This window comes from Halichoerus grypus, chromosome 7, assembly GCF_964656455.1.
Source record: "Halichoerus grypus chromosome 7, mHalGry1.hap1.1, whole genome shotgun sequence".
In the NCBI taxonomy this organism is placed as follows: domain Eukaryota; kingdom Metazoa; phylum Chordata; class Mammalia; order Carnivora; family Phocidae; genus Halichoerus; species Halichoerus grypus.
In genome coordinates this window covers 108861094-108887452 of record NC_135718.1, presented here as the reverse complement: position 1 = coordinate 108887452, position 26359 = coordinate 108861094, and the positions used below count along the sequence as shown (strand labels likewise).

General features: G+C 44.8%; 1 protein-coding gene across 6 annotated transcripts in view; it reads right to left on the bottom strand.

Moving 5' to 3' along the window:
• The window catches only part of LOC118553795 (protein FAM163A), a 72047-nt gene that overhangs the window by 10225 nt on the left and 35463 nt on the right, over window positions 1-26359 (bottom strand). Inside the window, exons 1-2 of one of the 6 annotated variants that reach the window (XM_036120961.2) lie at window positions 217-374; window positions 5-73 (exon numbers count right to left, since the gene is read on the bottom strand). The exons of the other annotated variants lie outside the window; for them this stretch is intronic. The gene's annotated coding sequence lies outside the window, so the exon portion shown is untranslated. Of the gene's footprint in view, window positions 1-4; window positions 74-216; window positions 375-26359 lie in introns of those variants that run through there. 6 annotated transcript variants of the gene reach the window in all.

Genomic DNA, 26359 nt, shown 5'->3' with positions numbered 1-26359 from the left:
CTACCAGTTACTTCGAGAAAAATGATCCGTGGAAATGGAAGGACTCTGAGAGATCTGGCCCAGTATCTCTTTTCTAGATGAAGAAACCAAGTTCAGAGAGGACATGTGACTGGCTTAACCACACACAGCAAGAGACAGAGCAGCAGAGCACTGGGAGTGGGGCCCCCCGCCCCAGTCCCGGCCCTGCCATTAGGCTGTGGTCTCTCCCACACTTACTTCACCAGGTGCTAAGGTGTCCCCTGAAGCAGGGTCTTCCAAATTATCTTGACAGTAACGATCACCCGAGTCAGGTGTTAAAAAACAGAGACTCCAGACCGACCAAGGCAGCATCTCCAGAGGAGGGGCCCGAGAATCTGAGTCTCACCATCTGGCCCCTTTTAGGAAATGATATAGGAATGAAAGTCTTTGAGAGGATCTCAGGCTGTAGGCAGCAGGGGAGGTAGGCGACCTCTCAGAGCCTGGGGCATCATCTGCTGCCAAGAACGCTGGCTCTGGATTCTGTGTCCTTGGGGCAAGTGGGCCAGAAGGGAGGAGGAAGAGAGGAGTGCAGGAGAACCATAGGGACGTGGCAACCCCGCACAGGGAGGCCCAAAGAGGTCAGGGATGGGGAATCTTAAAGGCCATTCTTCCCCGAGAGGCTGGGGGGAATGAAAGGCCACCCAGATAGGATGTATTGGGAAGCGAGGGTCCCATTGCCCCCGAGGCCAGGGGTCTGTGACTTCAGCTCACTGAGGCGGGGCCACCTTCTCCCTGCCTGCAGGTTGCTGGCAGGCAAGACAGCCACGGCCGGCAGCAGAACGAGGAATTAACGACCGGCTGGCCCCTTGCTCCCCGAGCAGCCCCCTGAGGAGCACAGGTTAATTGAGTGGGGCCTAAGCACCACTGATCTCAATTTCTTCCCAGGCAGGTAAGCCTCTTCCAACCATTTATGAACTCATGAAATTGACACAGCCGGTTAGCAGCCGGGGAGACCTGGGACAGGTCTTCTTGTCTGTTACCAGTCTTCCTAGCCTGCAATCCTCAGTCCAGGTCGGCAGAGGGGAGGGGAAGAAGGGGTGCCTTGGACTTTGATTGTGCCCGTGGCCCTCCCCAAGCCCATATCCCCGGGAGGAGGGTGTGAAGAACGGCAGCCAGATGGGTTCCTCTGTCCCCCGTGGGCAGCTACGGCAGCAGAGACACTCACACTGGTTGAAAAGTGGTCTCTTCGGGGATGTACAAGGAATCCTCGCAAATCGGCAAGGGTAAAAAGGGACACTTCATGTCGTAAGGGGCCATGGGGCTACCAGGAAAGCGAAGAGACGCCCAAACTCACGGCTAATCTGAGGAATACGAACTGACACCACAGTCGGCTCTTACTTTATGCTGCTAGGACTGGCAAAAATTAGAAAGCTGGCTCATGCCCAGGGTCGGAGCCGCCGTAGGAATTTAGGGGCAGCGCTGGGGGCGGCGAAGCCAGAGCAGCCCCTGAGGGAGAGATCCGTGTCCATAGTCATGTTAAGTCCACACATAACCCCACAAGAAGCAATTCTGCTCCCGAATCTAGGTCCCCAAAACTTCTCAACACATCCGTAAGGGGTCATGTGTGAAAGATGTGCATTGTTGTGTTGTTTATGGTGCAGGGAACTGGAAGCAAGCTCAGTGATCATCATGGGGGAGTGGAGAAGCAGTCAGGTAGATGCCACCTCACAAGATAATGCGACTGTCGAAAGAACTGGACCAGAGAAACAGCGGTAAATCTTAGCACAGCGCTAAGTAAAAAACAAACAAACAAAAAGCCAAAAACAGTGAGCTGCCTCATACTGCCTACATAAACTTAAAATGCAAGCGTACAGATCAATAATTCACATTTTCAAGAACACATACTAAAAAATGGGTCACATTAAATGTTAGAATAGGTGCCTATGGAAGGAGAAGAATGGCATGGAGAGGAGCAAAGAGAAAAGCATATAAAGCAAGAGAGGGGCCTGGCACAGACCCATGATAAGCGATAATGTGTGGAATATGATTAACTTCACCTTCTGCACCTGGGGTCCAACTTGAACAAAGAGAAAAGAAAGCAAGGGGCTGTTACCACCTCCAGGAAGCCTTCCATGATGTACTTAATGCCGCACATTTTTGTTGAGCCTCCCTCTCTGTCCCCAGGTAACTGTATTTGTTCATACGCTGCTGTCCTTTGGGTGTACTCTGCCTCCTTCATTCGATTACAGACCATCTGAGGGCACAGACTTGGAATCCTGTGTCTTCGTAAAGCTCCACTCCAGCTGCCTGGTGTTCTGCCCGTTCTAGACACAGGAATGACCAGCTCTAATTGGGAAGTCGTTTTGTATGCAGGGTGCTATCCTAACACACAGCCTTGCATTCTGGGCTCATCTGCTGTGGATAGTGGGAGGAGCACTAGGCTAGGAGCACCAAGATTTGGGCTTAAGTTCTATCTTCTATACTACCTTGGGTGCCTTTGGACAAATAATGACCTCCTTGAGGTTCACCTGCAAAAGGAAGGTAAACAACACACCTTTCCTTGCATGGGGAGGATGATGGGAAGGGGGATGTTGTTTTAAATTATGCTGTCTTCTAGAGAGAGTGGGTGTTGTTCCAAGGACTCAGGGTCCCTGTGGTCCTCTGTGCCACCAACAGAAGGGATAGCCCTTCATTCTCACTTGTCCCTTGATGACTTCACCATGCCAATGTTTGGGAGTAGATCTGGTAAGAGCTGGACCACTCAACACAACAGAATGAGAAGAGTTTATTGAGGTATATGGTAGCAGGTGGACCAAAGAGGGTGGGATAAGGAAGAAAAGGGATCCAGAAAAATTGGCTGAGACTGGGGTGGGGGAGGCTCTGTTGAGTCTCTTGGCCAGTTAAAAATCCCAGCAGTTAGTTAGTGCAAACGGCTTTTAAGATCTGGGCGGTCTCTATGTTTTTTGTGTTGTCCTCTCAAATTGTTGGTAACTCCTAAATGTGAATGATCTTTTTCTCATTTGTGGCAATCAGATGAAGGGGCTGAGCTCAGACCTGGGTGCACATCGGTGGAATGCAGATGACACAATAAGGACTAATTCAGCAGACAGGGGTTTGAGCAGGTCCTATCTAGATCCTTAGAACACACGACCCCAGCTCCGACATGAGTTATGCCTCAGGTAACTCATGTGAAAATAGTTTGTCTTTCTCTTCCGTTCTGGCCCAGACCTGCCTCTCAGATACAACTTGTCCCTAAGATCCCTGATCATGACCTTGACTAGCATTCCTGCTGGGATCTTTGTGTCTCAACATGATACTCATGGAAAACCTATGTCATTCCCCTTGCTTATTCTTTACCTACTATTGAGCACAGAGCCTGGCATTGAGCTCCACCTCGGGAGCACAAAGATGATGAGGCTGAGCACCCTCAAGAAGCTTACAGGGAGTGGGTGAATAGTAAACAGTAGGGAACATGGTCCCAGGACCCTCAGTTGGAGGGCCTGTGGTCATACTGCAGTCCTTATCAGAGCCTGCAAACTCCCTGGAGCAGGCAGAGCTGCTTGTTCAGCGTTTGGGGTTATCAGTAAACATTTGCCACAGATAAATAGCCAAGGTGGGGGGCCCTGCTCCTCTCAGCCCAGGGCCGACCCAACGGTGTCACCTGCATCCTCGATGCCTCTCTCAGAGGTGAGGCTGAGCCCACCTCTTCCCTGTCTAGGGAGGCACAAAGATGGACCCCTCTGCATGGTCCCTCGGTTAAAACTGCGCTGGTCCCAGAAGAGCAGTGGGCGCAGAAGGGGTCCCACCTGTCCCAGCTCACAGCATTCCCTGAGCTCGCCTCCTGCAAACCCCAGTTGCACTCATAGTTTATAGACACAGTGGGACTTAATTATGAGTCATTTTCGATGGGCGGAGGCTATTTTGTACAGCTGACCCTTCTCTCTGCAGCTTTGGAATCAGGATCCCTGACCATATAGATCTCCCCTCCCTGCTTCAGAGAGACCGGAGCAGAGGCTGGTACACTTCTTAAGGGTGCGGTTCACCCTGGACTTGGCTTTGTTTCCCTTGCTGCCTTTCAAAACAATGATCATTACCACTTCCAGAATTTTCCCGGGTTTCATCTTGTCTGATCTCCAGGCATGGCCTTTTTTGATTTCTTTTCTAGAAAACATGAAGTTCAGGAAAGCCATCCACACAGCTAATTCAGGGAGAGTGGGAGTGCCCTGCCTACATCGTTCTTCCACGAACGATGTGGCTCCTGAACACGCACGGTGGCCCATCGCTGTGCCCCCCTCTTCTGCCCTCCCCCCCCCCACATTCCATGCTCTTGCCCAGCCTCACCACTTGCAGGAGGGAAGGCGGCACCATGGCCTGTGTCGTGGGAAGGGACTGGCTTTTCCTTTCCATGAGGTGCATTGTTCTGCACCACGGGCTTGGATTTCTCTCCTTCTGTGTTCGATGTCTACTGCTGTTGGGAAGGTGTTCTGAGGCCCCCAGGCAGCAGGCCTCCAGCCCGATGCCCGCTAAGCCGGCTTGTTAGGGAAGGCAGATGCATCTGTAGGGTTTGTTTCTCCTCTCTAGCAAGATGTCAGCGGGCTGGAAGAGATCCCCATAAGAGCACAGGCCACGCAAGGGAGGCGGAGCTTGGTTTTCGAGGCCAGACAGTGATCAGGAGGGCATGGCATTGGGACTGGAAAGGCAGCCGGAGGGAGCTAGCCTATACAGGGCTGGTCACAGACGGAGGCATCAAAGCAGGGCAGGAGGAAGTGGGAGGCTTGCTCAAGGCTTTCCAAGGGGGCCAGGAGTTGAAGTAGGTATGAGATTATACCAAGGGAAATTCAGACCAAATCCAAGACAAATCTCACAGGACATAAGCAAGTGTAACAGAAATGGGGAATTGTTGACTCCTGTCCCACAGGGAGGCTTGGGAGCATTACAGAGCAGGTGGCCTATCCTGCCCTCCGGTTCAGGGGACCGGGCCTCTTCCTGTACCAGCTGAGTCTGACGGGGCCAGACTGAGGGCAGGAGGAGGGTGGGACATCTGGGGAGGAACGGGGTGGCTTCTGGGTTTAGGGACCTTTAAAAAAGGCAGCAGAATGTATTCAGAATCTTTAATCATTTCAGAGAAAACATTCTAAAATGGGCAAGAGAGGCCCGAGGAGGATTCTCAGAAGTCCAGGAGCAAGGTGAGCCGGTGAGGGAGGCGGCAGGCCTTTGCTGGTGTGCCGGGCATGCGGCATTCCATGGGAACCCACGGGAGCCCAAACCAAGGGCTTCAGCAAGGACCCCGGGCAGGACCCCATGGGCAAGCCCAGCCCAGAGGGCCGGCAGAATCTGCAAGGAAGGCAGGCGACTGGATCAGAACAAAACCATCCCCTCGGCCACACGGACTGGAGCTTCCCCCTCTCACCCCGACTCAGTGAGCAGGAATGGGGAGTTCACGTCCAGACGTGTCTCATCCTCAAGGCCATGGCTCACCACAATATATATGGTTCCTCCTCCACGTTTTGGGTCTAGTACTTCTCAACTAATTCTTTGGGTGTCTTTGTGAAGGGCCAAGTTAAACTCCCCTAGAAACCGACCTGCTTAACTATCAGAGTCAATATTGTAGAGGGAGTGAAACTAAGGAAACAGCATTTGTATCTCAGTGAATCGTATTTCTGTCTGAGTGACATACTCAGATTTCTCTGGTCGTGGTGGTCTTGTGATGCTTCTTTCAGCTGAATCTTTATCCCTTTGCACCTTGCAGATGCGGTCGAGGAGGCTTTCATAGATTCTACACTGCAGCTTTTAACTCTTCCCCCAGAAATAGAGATTAAGGACAGGAGCCCAATTTCATCCACTGGCACCCAAGGGCTGAGGCAGGGGTGGGGTGGGGACTGCACGTGGCCACCTTACCCATCGGGGGAGCTTCCGTAACAGGCTGATCCAGATCAGCCAGAAAACAGGTTAGGAAGATTAAGAAGAGCACCTTTACACTTCTTTTGTGTAATAGGAAAACATGTTAAGGTAGAATGTTCATAGGTTCTCTCCTCTGCTTTCTGGTAAACTGTGTCTACCAGCTCATCTGCTGGAGTGGGCAGATTTGGGGTAAAAGAGAGGCTGGGAGGTCCCATGCTGTTTGAATTTATGTGAGCTAGAAAGGTCAGAGTGCCGACCTGAATACACTTGGACAATGAGAGGAGAGGAGGAGAAAATCCAAGAGCCAGCATGAAAGGCATTTGAAAAGCATTCTGGAAAGACAGAGAGAAGAGGAGGCTCAAGGTGGCCACCATGTGCATGAGATACTGGGAGAGATGGAGATGGGGATAGAGGATATTTTAAAGTTTTTCATATATTATGAATATACTTTCTCCCATGGGGATCTTCCCAAAATGAGCAATCAAGATTTAAATTGCTTTCCAAATATGTTTTTTTTTTGCATATTGGATTGGAATTTCCTGGGATGAGACTCCTTGAAGGGACTGAGACTATGGGGTAAATTTTTCTTTTCTGTTGTGGGTTATAATCATAAAGGAAGATGATTTGTCTAAAGAAAAATGATCAGTAGCAATTTAGTTAAATCAGTGCCACTTTGGTAAAGTCGAAAAGCATTTACAAACTTCCAAAATGTTAAGCTTGGGTGTGTGTGTGTGTGTGTGTACGTGCATGTGTACGTGCTTGCTTCTGGAGCAGCAGTATGGAGCTTTCCTCAGATATCAGAGAGCTCTGTGACCAGAGAGCTTAAGGACCACCGAGTGAGATGATGTACAGAAAGACTATAAAAGAGGAACGGGATGGCTAAGAAGACGGCAGCTCTCTAAAAATAAAAATAAAAATAGAAAGGAAAGAAGGAAAGGAAGAAGGGAGGGGAGGAGGGAGGGAGGGAGACTCCTGTCTTGGGACCTACAGGTAGAGGAAGGAAGAATCATTAAATTTAAATCAGCTATGCGTGGTCAAGACAAGATGTCATTTCCACAAGCAAAAATAAGCCAAACAGAGGGAAGAAAGTAAAAAGACACAAAGAAGTCAGGGATTTGGTAGGAAACAGGAATGATAAACAGCTCCTCAAAATGTTCCCAGCAGGTGACCCCTCTGGGATGAGCTGACCGTCCCCATTGACCTGTGGCCAAGACAACAGCACACATCTGGGTCTCTGACATTTTTTAACCCCCAAAGGGGATATTTTAAAAAGACCTCCTCCTATGTGAGTGATCACTTCTTAATTTCATACATTTTCCTACTTGCTATTTTGTGCTTTTAAAAATCAATTTCTTTGAAAATTACCAATTAAGCAAACCATAATACTTATGGTGTCATAAATACTGTAAAGATTTGTCCTACTATGGACTCCTTTTCCATACAAAAGTTTAAAATTTTTAGGGAGTTAAATCTTTTATCACTTTTTCTTTCCTACTTTGCTTAGGAAGTTTTCTTGCACACAAGTTTATGTCAGGGATTTCTCATTTTTTAAATGTAATTGTTCATCCAGCATGGGTCTGGTTTTATACTCTAAAGGTTTCAGTTCTAGTATTTTTTTTATTTTTTTATTTTTTATTTTTTTTTTATTTTTTTTAAAGATTTTATTTATTTATTTGACAGAGAGAGAGAGACACAGTGAGAGAGGAAACACAAGCAGGGGGAGTGGGGAAGGGAGAAGCAGGCTTCCCGCGGAGTGGAGAGCCCGATGCGGGGCTCGATCCCAGGACCCTGGGACCATGACCTGAGCCGAAGGCAGACGCTTAACGACTGAGCCACCCAGGCACCCCAGTTCTAGTATTTTTTTTAGACAGAGAATCAATTCTGCCAGTTGAACCTAATTTTCTTAGGTTCATCTTTACGCACATATTACGTACATATTAATTTTAGATTTATTTATATACAGATCTATATGTGAATCTGCTATTCAGTTCTACTTACCTATCTACCTACAATTATTATCATCTTTACCTAAATTATCATCTTTACGCACATATTACGTACATATTAATTTTAGATTTATTTATATACAGATCTATATGTGAATCTGCTATTTAGTTCTACTTACCTATCTACCTACAATTATTAATAAACCCTACTGTCTTTATTAAGTTGCCTCATAATAAATTTTAATAGCTGGTAAGACTATATTTTAACTTTTTATTGAAATGCAACATACAGAAAGTGCACAAGTCATAAATAAGCACCTTGATGAATCTTTCCACATTGAACACACCATGTAAGCTGCACCCTCGAGGCCTCCCCTGGAGCTCAAGCTTATAGGTCCGCTTGAACCCCAGCAGAACTCTGCCAGATGGCATGTGAGTTCAGACTTTCCCAAGGCCACTAGCTCCTTTGCTGCTGGCTCTTGGGCTACAGCTTCTTACATGATGGCTCAGGGCCTCGGAACAGGAAGTCAAGGTAGGGAAGATTGTCGTGGAGGGACTATGATGAGAAAAGAGATGGGGGCTCTGTTCTAGGGCTTTTCCACCAGAGGAGCACCGAACTGTGTCATCTGTAAATGAGCAAAAGGGAAAAGCTCCTGAAGCCTGTACCCTCACTGTTTCTTATCAACGGCAGGAAGAGCTGGTCCAGTCCGCTTTCAAACTCCACTATCCAGGCCAGTGCGAGGGGAGGATGTGGGACACAGTCCCCTTGAGAGAGCGAGGGGCCATGGGTGAGGGCCGGGGGGGCTGCTTGCTTCCCCCTTACAGAAAGCCACCAGGGGAGGACACCCAGCCCCAAATCAGGGCTGCTCTGGGTAATATTGTAAAATGGGATTGTTTTGTAGACAGGGGAATATTGTAGACAGGGGAATTTTTATGGGTGATGCCGTGTTTAAGAAAATATTTTTCTTTCTTAATTTGAGTATAGACTGAACTGTCTGTGAGAATGATGTGACCTTGGAAGGTATGTGGTATGAGTGTGTGTGTGTGCATGCACACGTTTGAACCAACACTAACCCTCTGGAGAACTGCAGTAGGCATCTCTGCACATGGTGTTGCCTGAGAGAGCCAGAGAGAGAGCCAGAGAGATATGGAATGCCAAAGCCCAATTATGACTGCTCTGTCCCAAATGCCCGATGGAATTCAACACCGACTCGCTCAGACTCTGTGAAATAAACTGCTGGCATACTGTGTCCTTGCATTGCCACAGAGGGAAAGGGGAACAGATCCGAAGGAACGACCACACTCTCTGAGTCACAGACTGAAGAATGGTCCCCTCTGAGAAAGAGAGACAGAAGAGGAAGAATGGAGAAATAACTTGCTTTCTGTCCCTTTAGATTACAGTATTGAACCGGCCAGACTCAATATCCATTTAAATTTCCTCCTCCCTGCAGAAGCCTCGCCTCTAATTATTTCCAACCTGCCTATCAAATGTGTTACACACTCGAGCCTTGGGGGCGGGGTGGTCAGAGGGATGAGCCACGAACGGGAAGGGTGCATTCGTTCTCCACCCCACTATTGCATGGAGACTAATGTAGCAGAGGCAGCACAGCATGAGAAGGCCAGCGACCCCAGAGTCCGGGGGGAAGAGCCACTGAAATGGAGCAGCTGAGAATAGCAGGGAGAGGAAGAGCAGTAGCGTACATGAGGAGATGCTGATGCTAGTGGTGGCCTTGTGATCAGATGTGGCCAGCTTCTGTATTTATTAAATTTTCTGGAGGAGGTGGATGGAGAGGGGAGAGGGAGAAAGACAACATTTGGGTAACAGATAAAAGAAGATGAGCTGAAAGTTGCCTGTCTGTAACTGTCACTTGTTCCAGCTGGTTTACCCCCAAGGGTCATTTATGACAGATTTCTTTCTCTTCAAAAGGCAGCTTTTTCAACATCTCAAGACAGACAGCTTGGTGTACAAGGCCCTTCATGCTCTGCTAGCTGCTGGGACAGAGAAATCTCCAAATCTGGGACCTGGGCCTTGCACATGGTAATGTAGGGACTCAGGGTCCTCCCATGTAGTGACTGCCTGTAGCCATCCAGACAGAGGAAGAGTGGGCGATCACTGCAGGAAGGGTTTGGTGGGCCAGACCGGGAAGGGGGGGGCATGTCACTCCCATTCACATGCCATTGACAGGCCATGACCAACCACATGGGAGGCTGGGAGGCACAAAGGGGCTATGTGCCCAGGAGGAAGGAGGAGCCCAGTCCCTAACTTCTGGTTTATCTTTTTTCCTTGGCATTACCTCTTTGCACTTTTGCTCCAAGAATACCAAAAATGTATGTCGTTTCCTAGGTAAGCCATTCTCTCTCCTATCTCTCCATCCTTATACATACTGTTCCATCTTCCTAGGCCACCTTCTCCACCCTGATTTATTTGGCAAATTTCTATTACTCCTTTAGGAATCGGCTCAAGAACCCCCTCCTTGACTCCTCTAGGCAGATTGTAAGCCCTTCTTATTCTCTACCTTATGGAAACCTCCTTTGCAGCACTGGCATGATTTATAATTCATAATTTATCATTGTTATTAATTGTCAAAAAATCTGCCTCCTTTGCTAAACTGCCAGCCCAAGTGCAAGCAGGAATTTTGTTTTTACCTCGGTATCTGCTTCACAGAGTGCCTAGAACAAAGAGGACTCAGTAAACACTCACTGATTGAATGAACGAAAGAATCTCTCTCCCTGTTTTCTTTTTTCTTCAGGCTAAATGTTCTCATTTCCTTCTACTTTTCCCCAAGTGGCATGGCTACCAGTTTTTCACCATCCTTGTCTCCATCTTCAGAATGAGCTCCAATTTGTCTACATCCTTCAGAAGATGCGGAGCCAAGGATCTGAACAGGGCACTCTGGGTTCGAACTGATTGGTGCTGATTCACTGCGCTGACTTTGCCCCTTTGCTTGACAGTAAATCCACAGCAGCTGGGGGACCAGGCCTCAGCTATGGTCATAGACCCTTCTTTCCTCTTGGAATACTTCCCCCTAACCACACACATCTACTATTTCACCCAGTAATCATCCATTCTAATAGAATATTTTAAAGACTTTAGAGGAGGGATGTTAAGTTTAGATGTGTAAGGTATTGCTGGGTTATGTGAGACTCTGAAAGTTATGCCTGATGCTTATCTGTCCATAGATAGGGATGGTCACTTCGCAGCAGATTTTCTTTCCTAGTGGGGAAATCACTTAAATAGCCTCTTTTTGTCACATAAATACAAATGACTGGTGTGGTAGATGGGGTGCAACATCTATCCTATCCTCCTTCTTGCCCGTCCTATTGCAAGGCCAAGGCCGGAATGCTAAAAGTGACATTTTCCAGACTCCTTCGTATCTAGGGTTCTGGACATGATGTAAGTGTAGCCAATCAGATGCACTCGCATGAGATTTGGGAAGTGGAAGTAAAGCAGAAGCTGCTTTTCTGCTGCTCTGCTGGCAAGTGGGCTTATTAGACATGGAGTTTTCTGGAGCAGGGTTATCAGAGGTCTCAGTGTCTCTCAAGAGGCAGGGCTAGTGGTGTCTATTTTTTGCAGTGGTGGATCCAGCAGGATCTGTGTGGCCCGGAAGCCAACAGCTGTGGTGGCAGCCTCCTGACCTCTGGATTACAGCTAAGGCCATGTACAGCTATGGCCAGCAGCTACTGTCTCAGCTTCATGATCCCTCAGCTTCCTGACATGGTGCTGTTGTCCCAGGAGTCCCCTATAGGTGACCTGCCCCTTAGATCTTCCAGTGATTTGTAAGCACCTAATCCCCTGTATTAAATACACCTCTCTGGAGACAGCTGAAATGAAATAAACCAAAATAAAGACAACTAGAAAAAGAAAAATAATTTTAAAAGATAGAGTGGGATGCCTGGGTGGCTCAGACGGTTAAGTGTCTGCCTTCAGCTCAGGTCCTGATCCCGGGGTTCTGGGATTGAGCTCCATGTCAGGCTCTCTACTTAGCGGGGAATCTGCTTCTCCCTCTCACTGTCCCTCTGTACTCTCTCTCTCAAATAAAATAAAAATAAAATCTTCAATAAAATAGGTAGAGTGACGTCTGTTTTTTGCAACCCAACCAAATGAATAGGCATCCACTGACCTCCAGGAAAGGTAACCCAAACCTTTTGCAGTTTGATGAAAACTGTACCTCTTTTCATGAGGCCACAGCTGAAAACTTAAGATATGAATTTGCATAAGGATCCCAAGATTCTTCTGAGAGGGAAGAAACCAAGACTTTATCTCCTTCTCCCCAAGATTTGAAGTTAAGGAATCCTGTGGAGTGGCCCTGACCAAGGTCTGCTGGAAGTAAAGAACTGCAGGGGTGGGGGCGGGGGGGGGGTGGGCAGTGGGTATCTGTGAAGGATTCAGGCTTAACACAACAGCTTAACAGTTGTGGGGAAATTGCTCGTCCTGAAATGTCACCTGGCTCAGGTCAGAAGCCTCTCCTTATCCAGCTGCCTTAGCATAGTATGAGGCTTTGGGGGACAATGGCTGGATGGGAACCAAGAGATATTTAAATTGGGACCATGGCCTGTTCACCACATCAGCAGGGAGGACTTTGCCACAGCCGTGGACATACATGTCCAATGGACAACGCAGAGCTAGCATTCAGTATTACATCATGTAGCATCAATCAATGCAAGAAGACTCACCAGAATTTCTTGTTTCTTTCTTGATCTTATACCTAGAAACAGGAGTAGCCTCCTCTGGGTTGAGTAAGACCCTTAAGGCTTGAGGGAGGAAGGCAAGAGAGGTCTCAAGAAGGAGATATGGAACTTTCAGCCAATAAGAACATTTGAGGGTTGAGCAGTTAATCAGAGAAATAAGAGTTATGAACTCACTTGTACCCCAAACTGGTGAAGTGGTTCATCCAAGTTATAGGCAAGAAGAAAAACCTGACTACATTCAAAATTCACACTTACGTATGAAAGAACTCAGAATAAAAATTGATGAAAAGATAAATAATAAATTGGGAAAGTAACTACAGTAAATATGAGAGCATATTTTGATGATAAAGGAATATATTAAGATCAAATAGGTAAATGACCAAAGCACAGAAATGGAAGTTTACAAAGGATAAAGTAAATTAATAACCATATGTAGAAATATCCCATTTCACTACTAGTCAAAGAAATGCAAAGTGTGACATACTTCTTCCTTCTACTAAATTAGGGGAAATTATAATACCTAGTGCTGATTAGATTGGGATTTAATACTCTATATTGCTGGATGAAAATTTGTAAAACTCCATAGGAAAATATGCAGCAATATTTCTTTTAGAAATGTACATAACAAAGGCTTCTAGCTCTAAACGGCTGAGCAAAAGTCTGTATCTTTCCTACCTCCCAACGTCTCATTGAAATAATAGAAGACATATGAAAAATTAACCTTAATAGCAGCACTGGGAAACCAGAATGGTGTGCCTCCAATTGCGAATTTCTGGATGAGATGAAGCTGATGGGAGCAGATTGATGGTGAACCCCAACAACCCATGACCCCCTAACAGATGGCAAAGAGGACATCCAAACCAAGTGGTTTTCCTACCAGAGCTCTGGCATAATCCCAATATCAGAGGCGTTGGACCTTGGGAAAGAAGATAGCTTTAGCCCTCAAACTTGGGCCTTCAGACAAACTAGCTGAGCCGACCTCTCCCCCTACTGCCTGGGCTGATGACTTGGGCATTTGCCTGTGGGATAAAGCTTAAGTTTAAGGCTCTCCAAAGGAGGAATTTCACCTCAGGAAACTCCCAGAACAGACACTAAAGTTAGATAAACAAAGGAGTACCCTAGTGATCAGGAGAGATGGACAGCCACTAAACCCAAAAGTCAATGACTTATTGTTCATCTTCCTAGTAATCAGGAAATGTAAATTGAAACAATAATGAAGTAGCATTATTTGCCCATCTGATTGCCTAAAATGTGAAAGGCTTGATAATATGCAGTGTTGTTGAAGGTAGGGGGGTACCGGCCCTTACATGCACTTGTTGGTGGGGTATAAACTAGCAGAGCCAATTTGAGGGCAATTCAATAATATGTGCCAAAATTTGAAAGGCACATACACTTTGCCCCAGCCAATTCTACTTCTAAAGAGCCCATCCATAGAAATACACATGTGCACAGAATACAGGTACAAGTACATTCCTTATAGTATTATTTGTAACTGCAAAAACTTGATAAATAGCCATCAGTAGAGCAAAACTTAAATGAATTAAAGTTCTCCCATGGAGTTGTTAAAGAAAATAAGATAGAGTAAGATTCTATTTGCATTAAAAGTTGGTGTATGAGGGCACCTGGGTGGCTCAGTTGGTTAAGCGTCTGCCTTCCACTCAGGTCATGATCCCAGCATCCTGGGATCAAGCCCCAAGTCAGGCTCCCTGCTCAGTAGGGAGTCTTCTTCTTCTCCCTCTGCCCCTCTCCCTGCTTGTGCACTCTCTTTCTCTCTCTCTCACTCACTCCCTCTCTCTCAAATAAATAAATAAAATCTTTTTTTAAAAAGTTGGTGTATGAGATTAACACCTAAAAGTGTTCATATTGTTTGACCCAATATTCCCGTTTCTGGAAATATATCCAGAAGGAAATGATCCAAAATAAGGAAAAAGCTAGAATCACAGAAAAAGTTAACTTGTAGTGTTATTTATAATTGAGAAAAAAACTGGAAACAAGCTAAATATCTAGTGATAAGGAAGTTATTTGTTTATGCATAACAGTCAATGAAACATTGTGTAGTTATTGAGTTATAATTATGAACACTTTATCCTAACATGGAAAAGCATTTAAGAGGATAAACTTGGACATAAATTCATGTAAAATATGATCACAATCAGGCAAAACATAGAATATAAATGAAGAAAAGAATAGACTATATGGCATTGAGCTGGGGGTAGAAATGATGTATAAGGATTGTACATGATTTTTCCTTTATTTTTATCACTTTCTCTAATGCTGTTTTATAATAAAGTCTTATAAATTCTTTTTGTTGTTCTATAAATCCTCTTTAGATGAATTCTTATTTGCTTTTCAGTAATTCTAGTTACTCTAATGTCCCTCCTCCATGCCCCTTTCCTACCACTCTCATGTGCATGCTTCTCTTGGAGGTTGCAGGATGATGTCTATGGTTACATGTTTCCGTGCTGAGTTTGTGGGGAAGAAGCCCAGGCCTTGGTGCTAGAGGGCCCAGGTTCGGTTCCTGGTCAGTGGAACTTTAGACAAGTCACTTAGCCCCTCTGAATTCCCACTTTCCATTTCCTTATGGCAATGCTTTTCCTACTTACATGATTACACTGTTCTGTAAATGTCCCCCTTTGACATTTCTTTGTTATCCTGAGTTCAACTTCATGTAATATCTGTCTGAATTCCTTTCCAGACATAAACTCCTCTGATGCAGGGACCTGTCTTATTTATCTTGTATCTCCCACAGCATCTAGCAAAGGGCTCTGTACATCATGGGTACTCGTATTTGTTAAATCAAAGTCTCACACAGAGACTTTGTGAACCATATAAGCCCTTCACAAAAGCAAGGAATTACTGTTTTTTAATTAGTTAAATTCTTTGCAAAATATGCTTTTTGTTACAAATTATTCAATTTATTTAAATTAAAATTTTTTTTCACCCATTTCTGCCACCACCACCCCCCATCACCCACCTCTGGCAACTACTAATCTGTTTTCCATATCTACATGCTTGTTTTGGAGGGTTTATTTGTTTGTTAAGATATCACATATAAGACAGATCATACAGTATTTGTCTTTCTGTCTTATTTCACTTAACATCATACCCTCAAGGTCCATGTTGTTGCAAATGATAAGATTTCACTTTTTTTATATTTTTATATATTTACATATCTACATAATATTTCCTTAAATATGTATACCACAATTTTTTCATGCATTCATCCATCAATGGACAATGAGGTTGTTTCCATATCTTGGCTATTGTAAATATGCTGCAGTGAACATGGGAGTGCTGGTATCTTTTCAAGTTAGTGTTTTCATTTTCATCAGATAAACACCCAGAAGTGGAATTGCTGGATCATATGGTATTTCTATATTTAACATTTTGAGGATCCACTACACTTTTCCACAGTGACTGCACCAATTTACATTCCCACCAACAGTGCACAAGGGTTCTCTCTTCTCCACATCCTCACCAGCACTTGTTATTTCTTGTCTTTTTTATAATAGCCATTCTAATAGGTGTGAGGTGATATCTCATTGTGGTTTTGATTCACATTTCCCTGATAATTAATGATATCGAGCATATCTTGATTTTTTGAATATGATACCAAGAGCACAATCTCTAATTAATTTCTAGTTTCATACCATATACCATGATCCTTTTAATGTTTTATTGAATTTGGGTTGCTAATATTTTGTTGGGAATTTTTACAACTATGTTCATCAGGGATATCAGCCTATAATTTTTTTCTCAGGGCATCCTTGTCCGGTTTTGGTATCAGGGTAATCTGTCCCATTAAATGAGTTGGGAAGAGCTCCCTCCTCTTCTATTTTTTTGAAATTTGAAAGGAATTGGTCTTAAGTCTTCTTTGAATGTTTGGTAGAATTTACCAGTGAAGTTATCTGGCCCTAGACTTTTGTTTTTTGGGGAAATTTTGATTATTGATTCAATCTCCTTACTAGTAATCAGTCTGTTTAGATTTTCAATTCCATCATGATTCAGTCTTAGCAGATTATAGTTTTCTAGGAATTTATCCATTTCTTGTTGGTTGTCCAATTTGTTGGTATATATTGTTCATAGTAGTCTCTTATGATCCTTTGTATTTCTGTGGTATCAGTTGTAATTATCTCTTTCATTTCTGATTTTTTTGAGTCCCCTTTTTTCTTGGTGAATCTAGCTAAAAGTTTGTCAGTTTCATTTATTTTCTCAAAGAATCAGCTATAGTTTCATTGATCTTTTCTATTGTCTTTTTAGTCTCTGTTTCATTTATTTCTGCTGTAATCTTTATTCCTTCTCCTAACTTTGGGCTTCGTTTGTTCTTCTTTTTCTTATTCCTTGAGGTATAAAGTGAGGTTGTTTATTTGAGACTTTTCTTGTTTCTTGAGGTAGGCATTTATCACTCTGAACTTTTCCCTTACAACTGCTTTTGCTGCATCCCAAAGATTTTGGCACGTTACACTTCAATTTTCATTTGTATCAAGGTATTTTTTCTTTTTCTTTGATTTCTATTTTGACCTGTTGGTTGTTCAGTAACATGTTGTTTAATCTCTAAATGTTTGTGAATTTTCCAGTTTTATTTGTGTAATTAATTTCTAGTTTCATACCATTGTGATTGGAAAAGATACTTGATATTTCAATCCTCCTAAATTTATTAAGACTTGTTTTTTGGCCTAATGTATGATCTGAGAAGATGTTCCATTTGCACTAGAGAAAAGTGTGTATTCTATTGCTTTTAGATGGAAAGTTCTGTATTTATGTACTAAGTCCATCTACTTTAATGTATTATTTAAGGCCAATGTTTCCTTATTGATTTTCTGTCTGGGTGATCTATCCATTGATGTAAGTGGAATATTAAAGTCCCCTACTAATATTGTATTGCTGCCTAATTCTCTTTAGATCTGTTAATATTTGCTTTACACATTTAGGTGCTCCTATGTTGGATGCATAAACATTTGCAAATGTTATATCCTCTTGCTGGATTGACCCTTTATCATTATGTCATGCCCTTCTTTGTCTCTTACTACAGTCTTCCTTTTAAAGTCCAGTTTGTTTGATATAAGTATAGCTACTCCAGCTTTCTTTTGGTTCCAGTAACATGGAATATCTTTTTCCAACCCTTCAGTTTCATTGTGTGTGTCCTTATTTTAAACTAAACTAAGTCTTTTATAGGCAGCATATAGATGGGTCTTGATTTTTTAAATACATTCAGCCTCTCTATGTCTTTTGATTGGAGAATTTAGTCCATTTACATTTAAAGTAATTATTGATAGGTATGTTTTTATTGACATATTGTTAATTGCCTTCTGCTGTTTTTGTAGTTCCTCTCTATTTTTTTTTTAATTAGAATTATTATTAATGATTTTTGGTCTACTAGGTTTTACCTCACTGTTAGAACTTCTTAAAGCATGCCCATCCACCACCTGCAATAGAAATGCCTACTATGCTCATTTAAAATCCAGATTCCTAAGAACCCCTAAACCTAGTAAACCACATTCTGTGGATGGGGCCTGGCAATATGAATTTTAAGTAGGGTAATATACAATTTATTGCCCAAACTGTGACATTTTTGAGTAAAAGAGGGCACTGTTAATAATTATGTTGGAATTGTTGTCATAAAACAGGACAGTCATCCTCATTTCAAGTATTTTATTTTACCGTGAAGTGTGAGAACCCCTGACCAAGGGTTCTAATCCTTTCATGGTGGGAACCAGGTGTCTTCCCTCCTTTAATTCTCTCACAGATCACAACGAGGAAAAGGCCCTGAGCTTATGGGATGGATCAGCAGCTACAGTGCTGCCACTGGGCTGAGCAGAAGCAGAAGGTGGCCATGAGTGTGAGAGCAAGGACAGCTGATGTCCTCGGTATGAACTGGCCCACAATGGCCTCCTGCTCCCTTGAGAAATGCTGACTGTGGCCACCACAGATGAAGCTGTCAGGACTGGTCCTGGTGTCCCCTTGGGGGACCAGCCTCCTTTTCATCCAAAGATGGGACTTTAAGGTGACTGCAGTCACACAAATTATGCCCCATATAAAACAGTGAGAAAGGACACCTGTGCTAAGTCAGAAAGCCCAGGGCCAACAATAGCCACCTAGTGTGTGGTGGGGCCCTGCCATTTGCCAAATGTCCAGTATGGCATTGTGGCCTCCAGCTCCTGTGGCTGGGCTGTTGTTTCCTTCTAGGGGAATTTTCCTTATGTTCATTTTACCTTTCCTTTTAATTTACGATCATGGAAAAGTACCCAGTTCCATCAAAGCCAGTTCTGAGAACTTTGAGCCTAAGAGAGCTGTGAAATTATACCTGAAATACTAGTCTCTGACCTAGCTCACCAGAATCCCTTAAGATTTAATAGGACACCATCTAGAGCCGACGTTTTCATTGTCCCCTAATAGAACTAAGCCAGGAGCCCACAGAATCTCTGTGTGAGCATTTACACGTTATTTTTCTCTTTTCTATACCCCACACTTTCTTCACACACATACTTTTTCTGTGTGATGAGACAAGCCCATACATCACTATGTGAATGCATGATGAGCCTTCCAATTTGTAGTGTAGTTTATAGACTCTTGGAATTTTACAAATAAAGCATAAACAGCTTTTTAAAAAGGTTTTAATTATGCCATCACTAACAAAGTGGCTATGGTAAAGTACATGATATATGTAGACCTTTGACTATCTCCTGTCATTGGGGCATATAGAGAATGGACCCTACCCAGAGAGGGGCTGGGGAGACTCACAGCCAATCAGGTGAGCAATCAATTTTGTTGAGTCTATCTAAAGATGTTGGATAAAGAATGGGAGGGGAGGCTATGATCACTTCTGTCTGATATCTGAAGACCCGTCACTTGAAAGAAGGATTTGTTATATTCTGTATTTCTGGTCCTTAAAAGTGTGTGACTCCATGCTTTCTTTTTCACGCTATTCCCTTCCCCAGGGCCTCCACTTCAATCAAGTTCCACTTCCTCTATAAAACCTTCCCGAGGCAAAGTCAGTCATCCTTCAAGCTGCTAGCACCTATCCCACTGTAGTCTTTTTAAAAATATTATCTCTTTGTCTCATCCACTGAAGTCTGAACACATTTTTGTATTTCAGCACCTAATACAGAGTAGACCTTTCATGCATGTTTACATGAATAAATTACAAGAATAAATGAGTAAATGATGTTTCCGTAGGAGTTTTTCATATAAGAGCTCTATGAGGTGATGAGGATCATCACCTCCATTTTACTGAGGAAGTAACTGAGGCTCCAAGAAAACAGATGACTTGTCTAAGATCACACAACTTGAAAGTGGTGTTGCAGACTGGTTCTCAAGTCTTGCTGTGTCAAATGCTAACGTCTTTCTGCCATAGAGGAAAAAGTATGAAAACACCCAAGAAACAATAAGCAGGCCACTATTTATTGGCACTAATTATGTCCCTCCTCACTGGGACTGGGCCTTCTATATATGACATCAGTAATGAACAATTTCTTCTCAGAGATACAGAGAAAAGATTGGTAGTTGCCAGCAGGCTGATAGGGTGATAGGAAGTGGGTGAAATGGGTGAAGGGAGTCAAAAGCTACAAACTTCTAGTTATAAAATAAATAAGTCACAGGGGTGTAACATACAGCATGGTGACTGTAGTTTAAAATGTATTGCATATTTGAAAATTGCTAAGAGAATAGATTTTAAGTTCTCATCACAAGAAAAAACTTTTTCTGCAGTCATGTTTTCAGGGGAATCATGGCCAAGCTTTGATGGAGTTCTATTTGTAAAACCCCACATACGGGCACCTGGGTGGCTCAGTCAGTTAAGCATCCAACTCTTGATTCGGCTCAGGGATGTGAGATGGAGCCCCATGTTGAGCTCAGTGCTGGGCGTTGAGCCTGCTTAAGATTCTCTGCTTCTCCCTCCACAACCCCTCCACCATGCTCTCACTCTCTCTAAAAAAATAAATAAAAACCCTAAACAATAACATTAAAGTCATTGTTATTTATTTTTTAAAAATTTCTAACGATGTATAGTGACAGGTGTTAACCAGATTTATTGTGGTGATTGTATATATATCCATTTCATATTTATAAATATCAAATCATTATGTTGTACACCTGAAACTAATATAATGTTACATGTTAATTATGCCTCAATTAAAAAAAGAATGAATAATGTCTACCATAGCTATTTATTACTCACAAAAAAATGCTTAGAAGTGGAACTTATTATTTCCATTTTACAGGTGAGGAAACTGAAGGTCAAAGAGATTAAGAAACTTGCCCAAAGTCACACATCTAGTAAGTGGGAGAGTCAGGACTTGGACCCTGGTCCTCAGGAGCCAAAGCGCATTAACTTCTTCATTCTATTGCTCAATTCAATATTCAATTATTACTACTAAGTACTGTTTTGGGAACAGGAAGACCAACTTTGACTCAAAATAAAGGAGCATTTTTTAACGGTGAGAAACTGCAGAGACAAAGGGGAGGAGGATTCAGGAGGAGACAGTGAGGCCAGCGTCAATCACAATTGGAGGTTTTTAACCATTTGGTGGGATGGATGGAGAAGATGACTTCCATTTATCCAAGGTCTTGTTCCTAACATTTGTTGGGCCCAGGGCAAGATGACAAATGGAGGCTGCAGACCATATGTCTAAATATTTAAAAGTTAAAACTCAAGCTAGCACCTGTGAAATAAAAAATGTTCTATCTTCCTACCTTGATAAATATACTTTTATAACATCTGGATGGATGACTAGGTTCCATTTTAGAATTCCAAGACTCCTTGGAACTCCACGTTAAAATGTGACAGCATGGTGATGGCTGGCCCAGCTGCCCACGCCCTCCTCTTTCCGCCACAGATTGGTCCTGTACCCATGAGTGTGTGTGGACACTCCAGTCTGAATGTCCAGGCTCCACCCACTGTCTCCAAAGAGCTGCCTCTTGGCCACCCTACACAGGAGTATGCGTACCCCTGGAAGAATAGATCAGGAAGAGGCCTATACAGGCCCTGGGAGCAGCTCGGGGCTGTATGGTCTAAAAAGGTGGGCACAGATGCATCCTCTTGACCCCACAGACCTGTCCTCACATGTGAGCGGCATGGCCTGAGGAGAGCAGGGCAGGGGCCTCTCTTGCCTGGGTCTAAGAGCTACTTCCAACATGGAAGGCCCATGATGTTAAGTTCCTTGGGTCTTTCCTTTCTTTGGAATGTTTACATTATCTGAGTTTAAGAACAAAATCCTCTGTGTGGGACAAAAACATCTAGGCTGGATGATTCTGAGCTGGGCTCAGGGCAGCTTTGCTGAGCTGTTAGACTTTGGGTGCAGGGGCCTAAAAAGGAATATTGCTGCAGAAACCCAGACAAAATGACTGATGGGGACTCTAACTCATTTCCTTGTGTTTTCTGCTCATCTTCCTGGCCAGCTGCCCACACAACATCATTTACTTAAGAATGTTCTGGGATTTGGGGAATTTTTGTCCTTTATCCCACAACTTTCTTCCCCTCATCTCTCTCCTCATTCTCTGGTGTTCCAAAGGCCACCATCTTCCCAGGTCTGCCCAGATTCTGAACTGGAGTTGCCTTCTCCCACCCCTACAGTAAGCCTTTTCTCTAGCAAATATCTTAAACCAGAAATCCCAATCTCACTGAGGACTGACTGCTACCTACCCAGATCACTGGAAGGGTGAATTTGGTCTCTTAAGGGTTACAGGAGCTGCAGAGGCCAGGTCTGCCTTGCTCATCCAAGCAACTCTTCCTTTATCCCAGGTTGCTTCTGCAGGTGGGTTGGAAGGGCTCTCAGAGCTGGGTTGAGTCTGAGAGCCAGACCTCAGTTGAAATACTGGCTCCATTGCTTCTTACCTTTATAATCTTGGATAAATCATGTAAATCACTTTGGGCCTCAGTTTTCCATTTCTAAAATCTCCAAAATGGGGATAATAATAGTAACTATGTTACAGGGCCATTAGGGAGAAGTTAATGAGAAAATTCACAGAATGCTCTTAATTTTGCAGTAGCTAGCACGTACCAGCTCCTCAGAAAACTGTCAGCTGTTATGCTTCACACTGCCTACTCCTGTTGATGGTATTCCTTCCACTTGAAGGGTTGGAACCTTGGTACTCTCTCTGACACCCTTTCCTTGTCTCCTGCATTTTCTTAATCATCTGTCTCTTCCTTTCTATGCCTACTGCTCCCATTTGAGTTAAGGGTCATATTTCAAATGGTTTGTCTCTTTCCTGCCAATCTCTTCTCCTTTCCATATTTTCTGTCTGCTGCTGTATTTACCTTCCTACGTCATTCTTAGGACATGTTCCTCCCCTCTAAAACACCCTGGGGTTCACCATCACCCACCACATAAAACACAGTCTTGTCAGCTCAGCCCTCCAGAATGTGGTCCCTGTCCTACCTTTCCACCATTATTCCCTACCATCCAAAACATGAGTCTTCATTTCAAGCCAGACTGGTCTATTTGTGGACCCTGGCAGTCAGATGTGCTGGATTCAAATCCAGTATGTGCCATTTATTGGTGTATGATCCTGGACAGGGCCCTTAACCACATTTGAGTCTGTGTTTGCATCCTGCAAAATGGGCTTGGCGACACGACTTTATTATTGAATGACTTTACCTTTCTCCTAGGGTGGTTGTGTGGCCCAACTAAAATAATGTGACAGCACTCTGTACAAACTTAAATCACCCTGCAAATATTGAGTTTTTAGTCACTGACAGTCTCGTCCAGGATGCTCTTTGTCATTGTCATTCTCTTTTAAGGGACACCTCAAGGCAAACTTACTCCTGGTTGGATGATCAGATTCAGTACTTAACAATGTGCTAAAATGAGAAAAAGGAAGAGAAAGATGCAAGAGGATTGTAGAAGAGAAGAGAGAAGAGCCTGATCTCCTCTCCTGGGAACGCATTTGAAGATTTTGAGATGAAGTAACCAGAAATTTTCAATTATTTCAAATTGATGTGATGACCAACCAGAGCCATCTTGGGGCTCACAGAAGGGGGTCTAGGACAGTCACGTCCACAAGGAGACCATGATCTCTGTGTCAGCGTGGGGCTGAAGGCTGGAGGCTGACGCGTGCTAACTGAGGAGGCTGTTTTTGGGAACAGGGGACGATGGTAGCAAGGGCTGTGCCCTACCATAGTGCCCAGAGAGCAGCAGTTCCTTGCGCCATGTGTATAACCACCTGACAAGTGAAGCGAGCTAGAGGGTCAAGCCTTGCTTGAGAACAGTCATAGACTCCAAAAGTGCTTGTTTGCAGACTTCCTGAGCCTTTTCACTTTTGGTGACATTGCTCCTCCCAAAACCTTGCAACTCCGCAATTCAGGATTCTTGCACAGCGTCATACCCGATACATAGCATGCGTCAATTCCTTTCAATCTCGCAAGATCTCTGGGATGTAGGTCTTATTTTTCCCTTTCCAGGGATGGTGAAACTGAGGCTCAGAAATTTAAATTACTTGTCCAAACCCATACAACCCATCAAGGGCAGGGCCAGCATCTCCACCCAAGTCTGTAGGCATCAAAGCCCCACACACCCTACATCGATTTCGTCTGGGCTCAGCCCATTAGAGTTCTGGAAGGTTCCTCACAGGCTTTGGCATGTGCAAGACGGCAAAAGGGCCAGTTTTTGATGAATGGGTCTGGGCCAGTGTAGGCTTTCTCTATGAGGCTTGTGACAAGGAAGCCTCCGTAGGAGAAGGAAAATGGGCTCTGAATGGTGAACCAGTGGAGTCTGGCAGTCACGGTCTTATTTAAAACCAGAGGAATATCGTTTGGATTTACTAAATACAGGAACAGGTGAGTGGGCAGTGGGAAAGAAGGAGGATTATTCACCTTCAAAATGGTGCCCTTTTTGTTTCCCTTGACTGGAGAAGAATCCTTTTTTGCCTTGACTGGTCGGAGGCTGGAGGAGCAAGGAAACAGAGGCAGAAGCACCCGAGCCTGAAGGTCAGACCTGCTGCTGACTACACACTGAGAGGAGTGGTCACGTGGTGTTTGGCAAAATTACCTTTGCAGAGAAAGTCCTGAGAAACATCATCACTCATACCTCGGTAGCGTTTTATAGCTTACAAAGCCTATCTATTAACTCATCGTCTCCCAGAATCTCTGAGCCGGAAGACACACGGGCCCAAGCCAGCAGCCGCTCATCTGGGGAGCTTTGTCCCCAGGCAGGGCCCCAGATCCCACCCCGACCAATGAATCATAATCTCCGCAGGTGGGAAGCCGGATGGTTAAATGCCCTCCCCCCCCCCCCGGGGCTCTCCATGGGGCACTGGATTTGGGCACCGCCGCTCTCAGCCAGGCCAACTGGCACCGCCTCCCATGGTCTGTGACTCGGCCCTGCCAGGGGCTCCTTGTTGGGCCCCCATCCTCAGTCCTTCCCCACTGGGTCCCTTCTCCACTCTGCCACCAGACTCAGTTCCCTGAAACGCACCTAACCAGGTCCCTCCTTAACTCCCTCTGGCTGCCGCCTGGCACTCTGGGGTAGCTGAGAACGGTGTGTCTAGACCCTGCTCTCATCCCCCACCTCACTCCTTGTGCAAAACTCCTCTGTGGGGTGAGTGGTTCCCAGTTTCATCCCAAGCCTGTAACAGGTGCTGTGTATCTTCTATTAGCACCACTCTCAGGGTTATGCGGTTTTTTTATTACAGACCCATTTAACCACACAAGATTGTGGGGGAGGGAGCCTTCGGGCAGGCTCTGTGTCTTGTTGATTCCTGTATCCCACCTGCCTGGTCAAGGGCCAGCACAAGGTACGGGCTCTATAAATAACAACGGAACTAGTGAGTGAGTGAGTGAACGCACGCACACACGCAGGTACCTTGAGCTGCCCATTGTTTACTTTCGATCAAGCAAGTCCCAAGAATAGACGTGTTAGACATGGTTAGGGTGAGCTCTCCTTGCTCAAAGGGCTAACAGCATAGCTAAACAGCTTACTGTATTTACTCTAAATAAGAGGAGCCTTGGGAGAAAGAGATTGTTTAGGAGCTAGAAGACAGCTTTGGGTTTGATATCACTGGTTCCAGGACCACTTAATGTTTTTTAAATACTCTCATTTCAAACATTATTAATAATACTGCTTTGTAAGTCAAAGGATGTCAGGGTTCGCCTAATGGACTTTATCTAATTCACACTCCCACATCCCTGATGCTTGGGGAGGTCTTGCTCCCTTTGGCTGGCAGCAAGCCTGATGTGGGCAGCATGCAGGCAGGGCCCAGGCACCCTGTTGTCCCAGCCAGCCCGTCCCACCACGGGACCCTTGAGAAAGGGCCCTGCGCCTGGGTCCTGAAACTCACACAAATGCATAAGGACAAGGACAGAGATGGTGGGCTTAGAAATGCCAGGGGCCAGATGTCGTAGGTCACACTGGAAATGCTCCGTATTTGAGGTGTGAAGTCTGAATTTAAATCCTGGTTCTCCTTGTGACCTTGAGAATGTTACTCAATCTCTGAACTTGGATATTTTCCTTTGCAAATGGGAACAATACTTATCTTCCTTACTGGGTTGTCTTGAGGATTAAATGACCCAATTATGTCAAAGGGCTTAGCAGGCAGTGAGGAGCTGCACGCAGGTGGCCGGGGAGACAGGGCCCCGGAGATCCCGCTTTGCTGCTCAGCCGAAGGCTTTGGTGGGGAAGCAGAAGAGCCCAACCCTGCACCTGAGCCCACATTCTAGCTTAGCCTCCTGTTCACATTCGCATTTCCCTGTGCCCATGACCTCTGGGGCTGGAGGCTGAGCATGGCTAATCAGGACAGGGACCCTTCAACCAACTTGCACCTGGCTCTGGATCCACCCTGGGGGAAACTGGGACCCCAGAGCTGTCACTGCCACCTTCCTGAGGGGAAGGATCTGAGAAGGGCCTATCGGAAGTGGGCAGGGGTGAGCCCAC